At 35.2% G+C, this 12,102-nt stretch overlaps 1 pseudogene; it reads left to right on the forward strand.

The window, feature by feature from the left end:
• The first annotated feature begins 2,832 nt into the window (after positions 1-2,832).
• Positions 2,833-3,220, forward strand: LOC137763478 (cytochrome c oxidase subunit 5B, mitochondrial pseudogene; annotated as a pseudogene).
• Positions 3,221-12,102: the final 8,882 nt, after the last annotated feature.

Genomic DNA, 12,102 nt, shown 5'->3' on the forward strand with positions numbered 1-12,102 from the left:
AAGGATAAACCTTTCTATTCTTCTCCCTTTGAAATTTAGTCTTTACTCAGGAGGGCACACATTGGTGTGGCTTCAAGAATCAACTAAAAACTCATATTAAGTCTAAACAAAATCTGACATTTGAAAGCACTTAGGAAGACTCTACATTCCCTGAAACCGTCAGATGCCATGTTTAATACCACATGTTTCATAGCATGCTGTGACAGCATGGATGCTTAGCTGCTTGCAAGTCAGATATTAAGTAACTGTACAATATTACAACGCTGCAGAGGGATAGTGACTCGTAGGGGTAGTTTATCATTAGGATTTAATATTAGTTAACCAAAAAGAACCTACTGTATAGCACAGGGAACCCTGCTTTATATTCTGTAATAACCTAAATGGGAAAAGAATTTGAGAAATAATAGATACATGTATATATATAAGTGAATCACATTGTGGTACCCCTGAAACTAACACAACATGTTTAATCAAGTATGCTCCAATTTAAAATAAAAATTTAAAAGAATTAGTTGTGTTGTTGATGTGCATAGCTTCTTCATAATCTTTGCACATCTTCACTGGCTACAAGGTTCAGTGATCAGATTCCATCTACATGTACCAAGCTCTTTATGCACAAGTGTGGGTACCTTCACCAGTCATTTCAAGGAGGCATTACAAAAGACAATTATTTTACTAGGGATGTTCCAGTTTATATAGTCTTCTTTATAATAGTCTCTCTTAAATCTATCTCGTTTTTCTTTTGTGGCAATATTTTGTCATTGATATGGAGCTTTTAGACAACCATTAATTTTTGGTTAAATTTTTACAAAATATTGTTCATATCATATTATTTTGCCACTTGTTACCAAGACTATTAAATAATCTTAAAAGCTTAACAAAATGGAACTTTTAAAAGTCTGGCCACCCCAGGATACCAAAAGTTCTCCCCAAACTCATTGACTTTAATACACTTGAATAGGGAATTAGAACAGTTGAACTTCTAAATACATTCAAATTCGACTAAAAATTATATTTTTCCTAAAGTTGCATTTTTTTTTTCATTCAAATTGTAAACTAAATGTAAAGAAATAGCACCATGGAGGTCTGTTATTATTCAAAAAATGTCAGACTAATCATTACAGCATCTCTGGTTTTTGCTGTTCCAAATGTCAGAGAAGTCAGAAACATTTCATCTGTTTGCCTCAGTTCCTTCACATCACTCTGTTGTAAGTACACAGAGCAGGTATCACACACACACACTAAGTACTCTGAGACACAGAAGGGCTGTGTGGCTTACCAGTGGTTACAGAGCTGGCTTTCAACAGTACTGGAACAAATTCACACCTCCTTTTGCAATTCTCCTGTTCTTTACATTCAACTTTATTATCCATGTTAACAATGCATGGTAGAGGCTGTAGCAATAAGAAAAGGTTTATACATTTTAGGCATTAAATGTAGAATGGTACTTCCATACTGCGTTTATGTAATCAGATTGTCATGCAGCCTACATCTAATTTCAGTTCTTTGCTTAAAACTCACTCGATTGCTCAAAAGTTCTTGCTATTTTAAAAATGTAATGATTGAATAATTCTGCTTTAAGTGGCAAAAATGGTTAATTTGGACACACACTGATAAGAAAAGGCAATGGAAGACAGTAATCGGGCAGTCAATGCCAAGTGAAATAAAACAATTGTGCCAGCAGTTGGAATGCCATATGGAAAAATAAAACCTGGTTTCATAACCAGGATGGAAAAAAATCTGTCAAGGATTATTTTTGTTGCATATTCATGACCCGATAAATTGTGTTAATTGCTAAAAGAATGAGGAGTTAACCAAGAATGGATTTATTGTGATAGAAATGGAATATGTTAAGAATCGCAATACAGTTTAGGAAATCTGTATAGGTGGTAGTTAAGATTTTGTCTTTGTTTTTTTTTTTCCCCCTTAGAACTGGCAGGAGAAAAAATTAAGCTTTGTTTCGTCCCTATTAAAATATATTTTCATATGTTTTTTCTACATTTATAACAGAAATATCAGAAAGGTTGAGCCATTTAATATGAATTTTATTCTGTTTCATATAAATAAATAGATATGGGATAAAGGCATATACATTAAATGAAGAGAATTTGGGGCAATGTTCTATGTTATGTTGTTCTGGAGAGTACTACCTGCTGCACACCTCCAGCCATATATAAGATACTTTTCTTTTTTTGTTGTTTTTTTGTTATTGCTGGCTTTTACACAGAACATAGGAACAGTTAAGATTTAAAGTCCAGACTAATGTGGAAACAATAATTTTAGACTCACATTTCCGAGTGCCACCTTTCAAACTCTCCAATTCAGGTCAAATGTAATTTAAAACAATCAATTTTACACACAAACCATGAACGCTGTTTTAAGTGCTAGCTTTCAGCAGATTATAAGAGGCAAATTTAACAGAACAAAGACGTAAAAGCTACTAAGGAAATAGTTCCTGTTTTGTTTGATTTTTAATAGGGATAAATAGAAAACAGGTTATAAACTATAAAAAAAGTTGCCACTTGAGTACCAAATGAAAGCAGCATTTCAGATATGCTAGCGATTACCCAAAGCTTTGGCTTGATTTACCTGGATAGCTCATAAGATCCATTCAAGGAAAACTGTGCTGTAGGAGCAGTCCTAGAATAATCTTTTAAAAGTTTTCTATCCTCACTTCCTATTATATATTCTCACTAGGTTTTCCGAACTTCATACTAACCTAAGAAAGCTTTTTAGAATTTCCAGATGAGCTGAATGACCTAGCCTCAATGACATAGAATCAACTACCCTTCTTCTGTGATTTCAGACAATTCAAGATCTGTTTTAGGCACGATGTCTTCAAGGTTATTCCGCGGAGTTGGAGCGCTGGGCGCGCAGGCCCTAGGGGCCTGCGTTCCCAATGGAGTCGCCACAGTGCGGTCTATGGCGTCTGGAGGTGGTGTTCCTACTGGTGATGAGCAGGCGACTGGGCTGGAGAGGGAGGTCATGCTGGCCGCATGCAAGAGACCGGACCCATAAAATGTTTGCCCCAAAGGCAGCCTCAGGTACCAAGGAAGACCCTAATTTAGTCCCCTCCATCACCAACAAGCGGATAGTGGGCTACATCCTTGAAGAGGACAACTGTGCTGTTATCTGGTTCTGACCGCACAAAGACCAGGCCCAGCAATGCCCTAGCTGTGAAACCCATTACAAGCTGGTGCCCCACCAGCTGGCCCGCTGACCCCCTGCACTAACTCACTCAAAATGTGGGGTACAGTTTCTTCTTTCCAATAAAGACTAGCCATTACATTGGCTCCTCCTCCAAAATAAATAAATAAATAAATAGATAGATAAAAAAATAAATAAATAAGTAAATAAATAAAGATCTGTCTTTCGGTATTCTAATGTGGAAAAGAAAGTCATGACATCATCAAGAACATAAGTAAAACTGTTTAAGTTGAGACATCATGTTCATGCAAGTTACAAATTTGTCTGTGAAATTACCATATACAGATTTTTGTCAGAGGCGTGCCTACTAGCCCAATTATGCCAGCCTGAAACGGTAAGGGATATGCACCAAACAAATTGTACAAACCAACTGATGGTGTGTTATCCATTAATGTATCCTAAACTTATTCAATAATTTTCACTAGTAGTAACCTCTAGGCCAAAATTTTTTTTCCCATTTGCTACCATAATAAAGGAAAATTTGAAATGTAGTATCAATGGAAGAATAATACAATATGAAAATACAGTACTATTTTAAAACAAAAAATTGCAGAATAAGTAATAAGTAACCAATTTTTAGAAGTGGTTGCAAATTATACAAGTTTCTTAATAATGAATCAATTTCTTATTACCTACCATTATTGAATGTGATATGGATTTATATCCTCTTTAGATGGATCTAAAGCATATACATTAGATCAGACTGGTTCATTATTGTGAAATCTGGCACTTAACAAAACTACCATGTGGACAAAGCACTGTGTTTTAAGGCCAATGCCTGATACCATGTAGAAAACCAACACATACACTTTTTTGCTCAAACAATAGTGCTGGACTGAAATGCAGGGAAGTCAGTCTCTTTACTCCAGTACCTCTTAATGCTGTGTCAATGCTCAGAAGAATATAGGTTACTAAATGTATTTTTTAAAGGTAAATTTTTTATTTAATATTGAAAACAAACCAAAGATGAAACTATATGCATATTTCAAGAGGTGGTAAGATAAGGTAATAATCACAAATACAATAAAAATATCCACAATAAGTACTACGATTTATCAAGCAGCCAGGAAGTGTCAGGCAATGTAAAAACTACCTTACATCTATTATCTCATGCAATATCACAACTACTTTAGACATGAGGAAATTCTTTTCCAAGTGACATGCAGGAAGCTTTAACAACTTATTCAAAGTCACATGATCAAGTTAAAGAACTAATATTTGACATCAGGTTTACTGAATGCCAAAACACATGTTTTTTTCTCTATTCAATATCCCTTTAGTTATGTAAACAACATGTAGATTAACACAGTAAATCCAAGCTGCAATTGGCATTCAACATGTTTGTTCCTCTGATTTCAATTTTCATGTAATATGGCTAAAAAGTAATTTTCCTTGAGTAAATTCAGCAGCAACTATGATAATCTATCCAAATAAGATGAATTGCATATGTAGTAATACATTTTCTAACATTGTATATGATAGTTAGTCCTTTAGTTGATATCATGGAAAGTTACCAGTTTTAATTGAGAAAAAAGAAGAGTAAGTCTTATTCCACAGTATAATGAAAAGAATACACAATGTGACAAAAACAAATAATACCCCCGTATGAACATATACCAAGCCCCAAAGAGTTTTCAAAACTCATCTAGTACACAAAAGTGTATTATAGAATACAGGAATAAAAATAGCTATGGTGACTAGAAACTAATTGTATATTGATTCTGAGTTATTCATTTTTCAGATTGTTCCGTTATTTTCATTTTGTCTAAGAATGCTTATTGATTTTGTTTACTATCTTTCCTTACATGTATTAGAATTTTAGTTTACAGGCTCATTTAATGCACTTTTTAACTTTTCTTTGCTGCTCATTTTTATCTATTACCACATTGTGATTGTGCAGATTTTTTCATTTTTTTAAACAAAAGCTTGTTACTCCTCGCCCCTAGTGATATTGAATACAAGAACATTACAGATCCAGTCGCCTTATCATGAGACAGCTTAGCTCAAGTTCTGCCTGTAAGGTCTACCTTCAGTAGCCCCAGGTATAGGTCAGTGGTAGCCTCTTTTTGCAGGTAAAGGACCCAGTACCCGTGTACTTAATTTTATACACAAGCTTAGTTCAGGTAACTACTAATTATTTCTGGCATTACATTTTTTTGGCATTTTGAGCATTTTCCTGTTGTCTTTCTTTTTTCTGTTTTAGTTTGCCTACTGCAGAGATGCAGAGGGTGAGGGTATCTATATGCTCCATCACTTCCTCACTCTTCTCATTGTTTTAGCTCATTACAGAGGCAGAAATGACATAGCTTATAGGCTGATTAAATGTTGTAGAAGCAATAGTTATTAACCTCATATTGTCTAAGGAAACCATCCAAGTTTCACCACCCAGTACTAAATCAAAGTCTTCCCAAGATAACTAATAACAAAAGTTTTTTCTACTCAGGGATCTCTTGACCCCCTTCCATAGATATGCCCTCTAGTTTGAATTTCATGTGAGAGTTCAGTTTCAGTGCATTTCCATAAAACCTGCATTATTCAGTCATACCCATGGTATGTTTATTAAATATTTATTATTTGATAATCTAGGGACTACTAACCAGAGAAGAAAGGTGAGGTTCTAAGCTGAATTTATATCTGGCATACGGAAAATTTCAAAGGGAAGGTGCAATTCCTCCAGCTCCGTTTTTCTTTCTCAAGATTGCTTTGGCTATTTGGGGTCTTTTGTGTTTCCATACAAATTGTGAATTTTTTTGTTCTAGTTCTAGAGTGTATCATACAGAGTGAAGTAAGTCAGAAAGCGAAAAAGAAATACTGTATGCTAACACATATATATGGAGTCTAAAAAAAAAAAAAAAAAAAAAGGTTCTGAAGAACCTAGGGGCAGGACAGGAATAAAGATGCAGATGTAGAGAATGGACTTGAGGACATGGGGAGGGAGAAGGGTAAGCTGGGATGAAGTGAGAGAGTGACATGGACTTATATATACTACCAAATGTAAAATAGACAGCTAGTGGGAAGCCGCTGCATAGCACAGGGAGATCAGCTTGGTGCTTTTTGACCACTTAGAGGGGTGGGATAAGGAGGGTGGGAGGGAGACGCAAGAGGGAGGAAGTATGTGGATATACGTATGTGTATAGCTGATTCACTTTGTTATAAAGCAGAAACTAACACACCATTGTAAAGCAATTCTACTCCAATAAAGATGTTAAAAAAAAAAAAAAGGAAGGCGGTTGCATCTATGGAAAGTCCAGCACCTATTCTTCCTTTACTGGTTTTCACACTTTAATAAAGCTTGGTAATAGAAGAAAAGCAGTAGAAGTTAAGACATATGGAAACACTTATAAAAAGCTACCCTGCCAGGCTGAAGTGTATCCAGCTGATGACAGTGAGTACATACTCCTTTAATAATGTTTAGTTCTTTTTAAAAATTTTTTATTTTATATTGGAGTATAGTTGGTTAACAATGTGTTAGTTTTAGGTGTACAGCACAGTGATTCAGTTATACATATACATGTGTCTATTCTTTTTCAAATTCTTTTCCCATTTAGGTTATTACAGACTACTGAGCAGAGTTCCCTGTGCTGTACAGTATGTCCTTGTTGGTTATCTATTTTCAATACAGAAGTGTGTACATATCAATCCCAAGGTCCCAATCTATCCCTCCCTCCCACCCTTCCTCCCGGTAACCATAAGTTCATTTTCTAAGTCTGTGAGTCTGTTTCTGTTTTGTAAATAATTTCATTTGTATCATTTTTTTAAAATTCCACATATGAGAGATATCATATGTTATTTGTCTTTGTCTGACTTACTTTACTTAGTATGATAATCTCCATGTCCATCCATGTTGCTGCAAATGGCATAATTTCATTCATTTTAATGCCTGAGTAATATTCCAATGTATATATGCACCATATCTTCTTTATCCATTCATGTGTCGGTGGACATTTAGGTTGCTTCCATGTCTTGGCTATTGTAAACAGCACTGCAATGAATACTGAGGTGCATGTATCCTTTCTTTTCTTAAAATTTTTATTGGAGTATAGTTGATTTACAATGTTGTGTTAGTTTCTGATGTACAGCAAAGTAAATCAGTTATACATATACATATATCCACTCTTTTTTAGATTCTTTCCCCATATAGGTCATTACAGAGTATTGAGTAGAGTTCCCTGTGCTATAGAGTAGCACCTTATTAGTTACCTATTTTATATATAGTAGTATGTATATGTCAATACCAATCTCCCAATTTATCCCTCCCCCGTTGTTTCCCCTGGTAACCATAAGTTTGTTTTCTACATCTGTGACTCTATTTCTGTTTTGTAAATAGGTTCATTTGTAGCCGTTTTTCAGATTACACATTATAAATAATATCATATGATATTTGTCTTTCTCTGACTTAATTCAGTTAGTATGATAATCTCTAGGCCCATCCACGTTGTGGCAAATGGCATTATTTCATTCTTTTTTATGGCTAATATTCCATTGTATATAAGTACCACATCTTTATCCACTCATCTGTCCATGGACATTTATGTTGCTTCAATGTCTTGGCTATTGTAAATAGTGTTGCTATGTACATTGGAGTGCATTTATCTTTTTGAATTAGAATTTTCTCCAAATATATGCCCAGAAGTGGGATTGCTGGATCATATGGTGGTTCTGTTTTCAGTTTCTTAAGGATCCTGAATACTGTTCTCCATAGTGGCTGTACCAATTTACATTCCCACCAACAGTGTAGGAGGGTTCCCTTTTCTCCACATCCTCTCCAGCATTTATTGTCTGTAGACTTTTTGAGGATGGCCATTCTGACTGGTGTGAGGTGATATCTCATTGTAGTTTTGATTTACATTTCTCTAATAATTAGCTATGTTGAGCACCTTTTCATGTGCTTCTTGGCCATCTGTACATCTTCTTTGGAGAAATGTCTATTTAGGTCTTCTGTCCATTTTTTGATTGAATTGTTTGTTTTTTTGATATTAAGACACATGAGCTGTTTGTAACTTTTGGAGATTAATCCCTTGTCAATCGTATTGTTTGCAAATATTTTCTCCCATTCTGTGGGTTGTCTTTTGGTTTCTGTGGGTCGTCATTTTGTTTATGGTTTCCTTTGCTGTGCAAAAGCTTTTGAGTTTAATTAGGTCCCATTTGTTTATTTTTGTTTTTATTTCCATTACTCTCGGAGATGGATTGAAAAATATATTGCTGAGATTTATGTCAAAGAGTGTTCTGCCTATATTTTCCTCTAAGAGCTCTATAGTATCCAATGTTACATTAGGATTTAATCGATTTTGAGTTTACTTTTGTGTATGGTGTTAAAGACTGTTCTCATTTCATATTTTTACATGTAGCTGTCCAGTTTTCTCCACATCATTTATTGAAGAGACTGTATTTCCTCCATTGTATAATCTTGCCTCCTTTGGTGTAGATTAATTGACCATAGGTGCATGCACCTATGCTTTCATACATAGGTGCATGAAATTTCTGGGATTTCTAACCTGTTCCATTGATCTATATGTCTGTTTTTGTGCCAGTACCATACTATTTTGATGATTGTAACTTTGTAGTATAGTCTGAAGTCAGGGATCCTAATTCCTCTAGCTCTGCCCTTCTTTCTGAAGATTACTTTAGCTATTCAGGGTCTTTCGTGTATCCACATAAATTTTAAAATTTGTCCTAGTTCTGTGAAAAATGCCATTGGTAATTTGATAGAGATTGCATTGAATCTGTAGATTGCCTTGGGTAGTATAGTCATTTTGGCAATATTGTTCTTCCAATCCAAGAACATGGTATACCTTTCCATCAGTTTATGTCATCTTTGATTTCTTTCATCAGCATCTAATCCTTTTTGGAGTACAGGTTTTTATCTCCTTAGGTAGGTTTATTCCTAGGTATTTTATTCTTTTTGATGTGATGGTAAGTGGGATTGTCTCTTTAATTTATCTTTCTGATCTTTAGTTCTCAGTATATAGAAATGCAAAAGATTACGGTGTATTTAATTTGTATCCTGCAACTTTACAAAACTCATTGATAAGCTCAAGTAGTTTTCTGCTAGCATTTTTAGGATTTTCTATGTATAGTATCATGTCATCTGCAAACAGTGACAGTTTTACTTCTTCTTTTCCAATTTGGATTCCTTACATTTCTTTTTCTTCTCTGACTGCTGTGGCTAAAATTTCCAAAGCTATGTTGAATAAAAGAGGCAAGAGTGGACATCCTTGTCTTGTTCCTGATCTTAGAGGAAATGCTTTCAGCTTTTCATCAATGACTATGATGTTAGCTATAGTTTTGTCATATATGGCCTTTATTATGTTAAGGTATGTTCCCTCTATGCCCACTTTCTGAAGAGTTTTTATCATAAATGGGCATTGAATTTTGTCAAAAGCTTTTTCTACATCTATTGAGATGATCATATGTTTTTTATTCAATTTGTTAATATGGTGTAACACACTGATTTGCATATTGAAAAATCCTTGCATCGCTGGGATAAATCCCACTTGATCATGGTGTATAATCCTTTTAATGTATTATTGGATTCAGTTTGCTAGTATTTTGTGGAGGATTTTTGCGTCTATGTTCATCAGTGATATTTGCCTGGAATATTCTTTTTTTTGTGGTATCTTTGTCTTGTTTTGGTATCAGGGTGACGGTGGCCTCATGGAATGAGTTTGGGAGTATTCCTTCCTCTGAGATTTTTTGAAATAGTTTCAGAAGGATAGGTGTTAACTCTTCTCTAAAGGTTTGATATCAATAGGATTCGCCTGTGAAGCCATCTGTTCCTGGGTTTTTGTTTTTTGGGAATTTTATAACCACACTTTCAATTTCAGTACTTGTGATTGGTCTGTTCATATTTTCTATTTCTTCTTGGTTCAGTCTTAGGATATTGTACCTTTCTAACAATTTGTTCATTTCTTCTAGGTTGTCCTATTTACTGCATATAGTTGCCTGTAGTAGTCTCTTATGATCTTTTATATTTCTGTGGTGTCCATTGAACTTCTCCTTCTTCATTTCTAATTTTATTGCTTTGAGCACTCTCCCTCTTTTTCTTGATGAGTCTGGCTAAAAGTTTATTAATTTTGTTTACTTTTTCAAAGAATCAGCTGTTAATTTCATTGATCTTTTCTATTATTTCCTTTGTCTCCATTCCATTTATTTCTGCTCTGATCTTTTTTTTTTTTAAACATCTTTATTGAAGTATAATTGCCTTACAATGGTGTGTTAGCTTCTGCTTTATAATAAAGTGAATCAGTTATACATATACAATATGTTCCCATATCTCTTCCCTCTTACATCTCCCTCCTTCCCACCCTCCCCATCCCACCCCTCTAGGTGGTCACAAAGCACTGAGCTGATCTCCCTGTGCTATGCGGCTGCTTCCCACTAGTTATCTATTTTACATTTGGCAGTGTATATATGTCCATGCCACTCTATCACTTTGTCACAGCTTACCCTTCCCCCTCCCCATATCCTCAGGTCCATTCTCTAGTAGGTCTGTGTCTTTATTCCCGTCTTGCCACTAGGTTCTTCATGGCCTTTTTTTTTTTTTCCTTAGATTCCGTATATATGTGTTAGCATACTGTATTTGTTTTTCTCTTTCTGACTTACTTCACTCTGTATGACAGACTCTAACTCCATCCACCTCATTACAAATACCTCCATTTCATTTCTTTTTATGGCTGAGTAATATTCCATTGTATATATGTGCCACATCTTCTTTATCCATTCATCTGTCGATGGACATTTAGGTTGCTTCCATGTCCTGGCTATTGTAAATAGAGCTGCAATGAACATTTTGGTACATGACTCTTTTTGACCTATGGTTTTCTCAGGGTATATGCCCAGTAGTGGGATTGCTGGGTCGTATGGTAATTCTATTTGTAGTTTTTTAAGGAACCTCCATACTGTTCTCCATAGTGGCTGTATCAATTTACATTCCCACCAACAGTGCAAGAGTGTTCCCTTTCCTCCACACCCTCTCCAGCATTTATTGTTTCTAGATTTTTTGATGATGGCCATTCTGACCGGTGTGAGATGATATCTCATTGTAGTTTTGATTTGCATTTCTCTAATGATTAATGATGTTGAGCATTCTTTCATGTGTCTGTAGGCCATCTGTATATCTTCTTTGGAGAAATGTCTATTTAGGTCTTCTGCCCATTTTTGGATTGGGTTGTTCGTTTTTTTGTTATTGAGCTGCATGAGCTGCTTGTAAATCTTGGAGATTAATCCTTTGTCAGTTGCTTCATTTGCAAATATTTTCTCCCATTCTGAGGGTTGTCTTTTGGTCTTGTTTATGGTTTCCTTTGCTGTGCAAAAGCTTTTAAGTTTCATTAGGTCCCATTTGTTTATTTGTGTTCTTATTTCCATTTCTCTGGGAGCTGGGTCAAAAAGAATCTTGCTGTGATTTATGTCATAGAGTGTTCTGCCTATGTTTACCTCTAAGAGTTTGATAGTGTCTGCCCTTACACTTAGGTCTTTAATCCATTTTGAGTTTATTTTTGTGCATGGTGTCAGGGAGTGTTCTAATTTCATACTTTTACATGTAGCTGTCCAATTTTCCCAGCACCACTTATTGAAGAGGCTGTCTTTTCTCCACTGTATATGCTTGCCTCCTTTATCAAAGATAAGGTGACCATATGTGTGTGGGTTTATCTCTGGGCTTTCTATCCTGTTCCATTGATCTATATTTCTGTTTTTGTGCCAGTACCAAACTGTCTTGATTACTGAAGCTTTGTAATATAGTCTGAAGTCAGGGAGCCTGATTCCCCCAGCTCCATTTTTTGTTCTCAAGATTGCTTTGGCTATTCGGGGTCTTTTGTGTTTCCATACAAATTGTGAAATTTTTTGTTCTAGTTCTGTGAAAAATGCCAGTGGTAGTTTGATAGGGATTGCATTGAA

This window comes from Eschrichtius robustus, chromosome 4, assembly GCF_028021215.1.
Source record: "Eschrichtius robustus isolate mEscRob2 chromosome 4, mEscRob2.pri, whole genome shotgun sequence".
Classification (NCBI taxonomy): Eukaryota; Metazoa; Chordata; class Mammalia; order Artiodactyla; family Eschrichtiidae; genus Eschrichtius; species Eschrichtius robustus.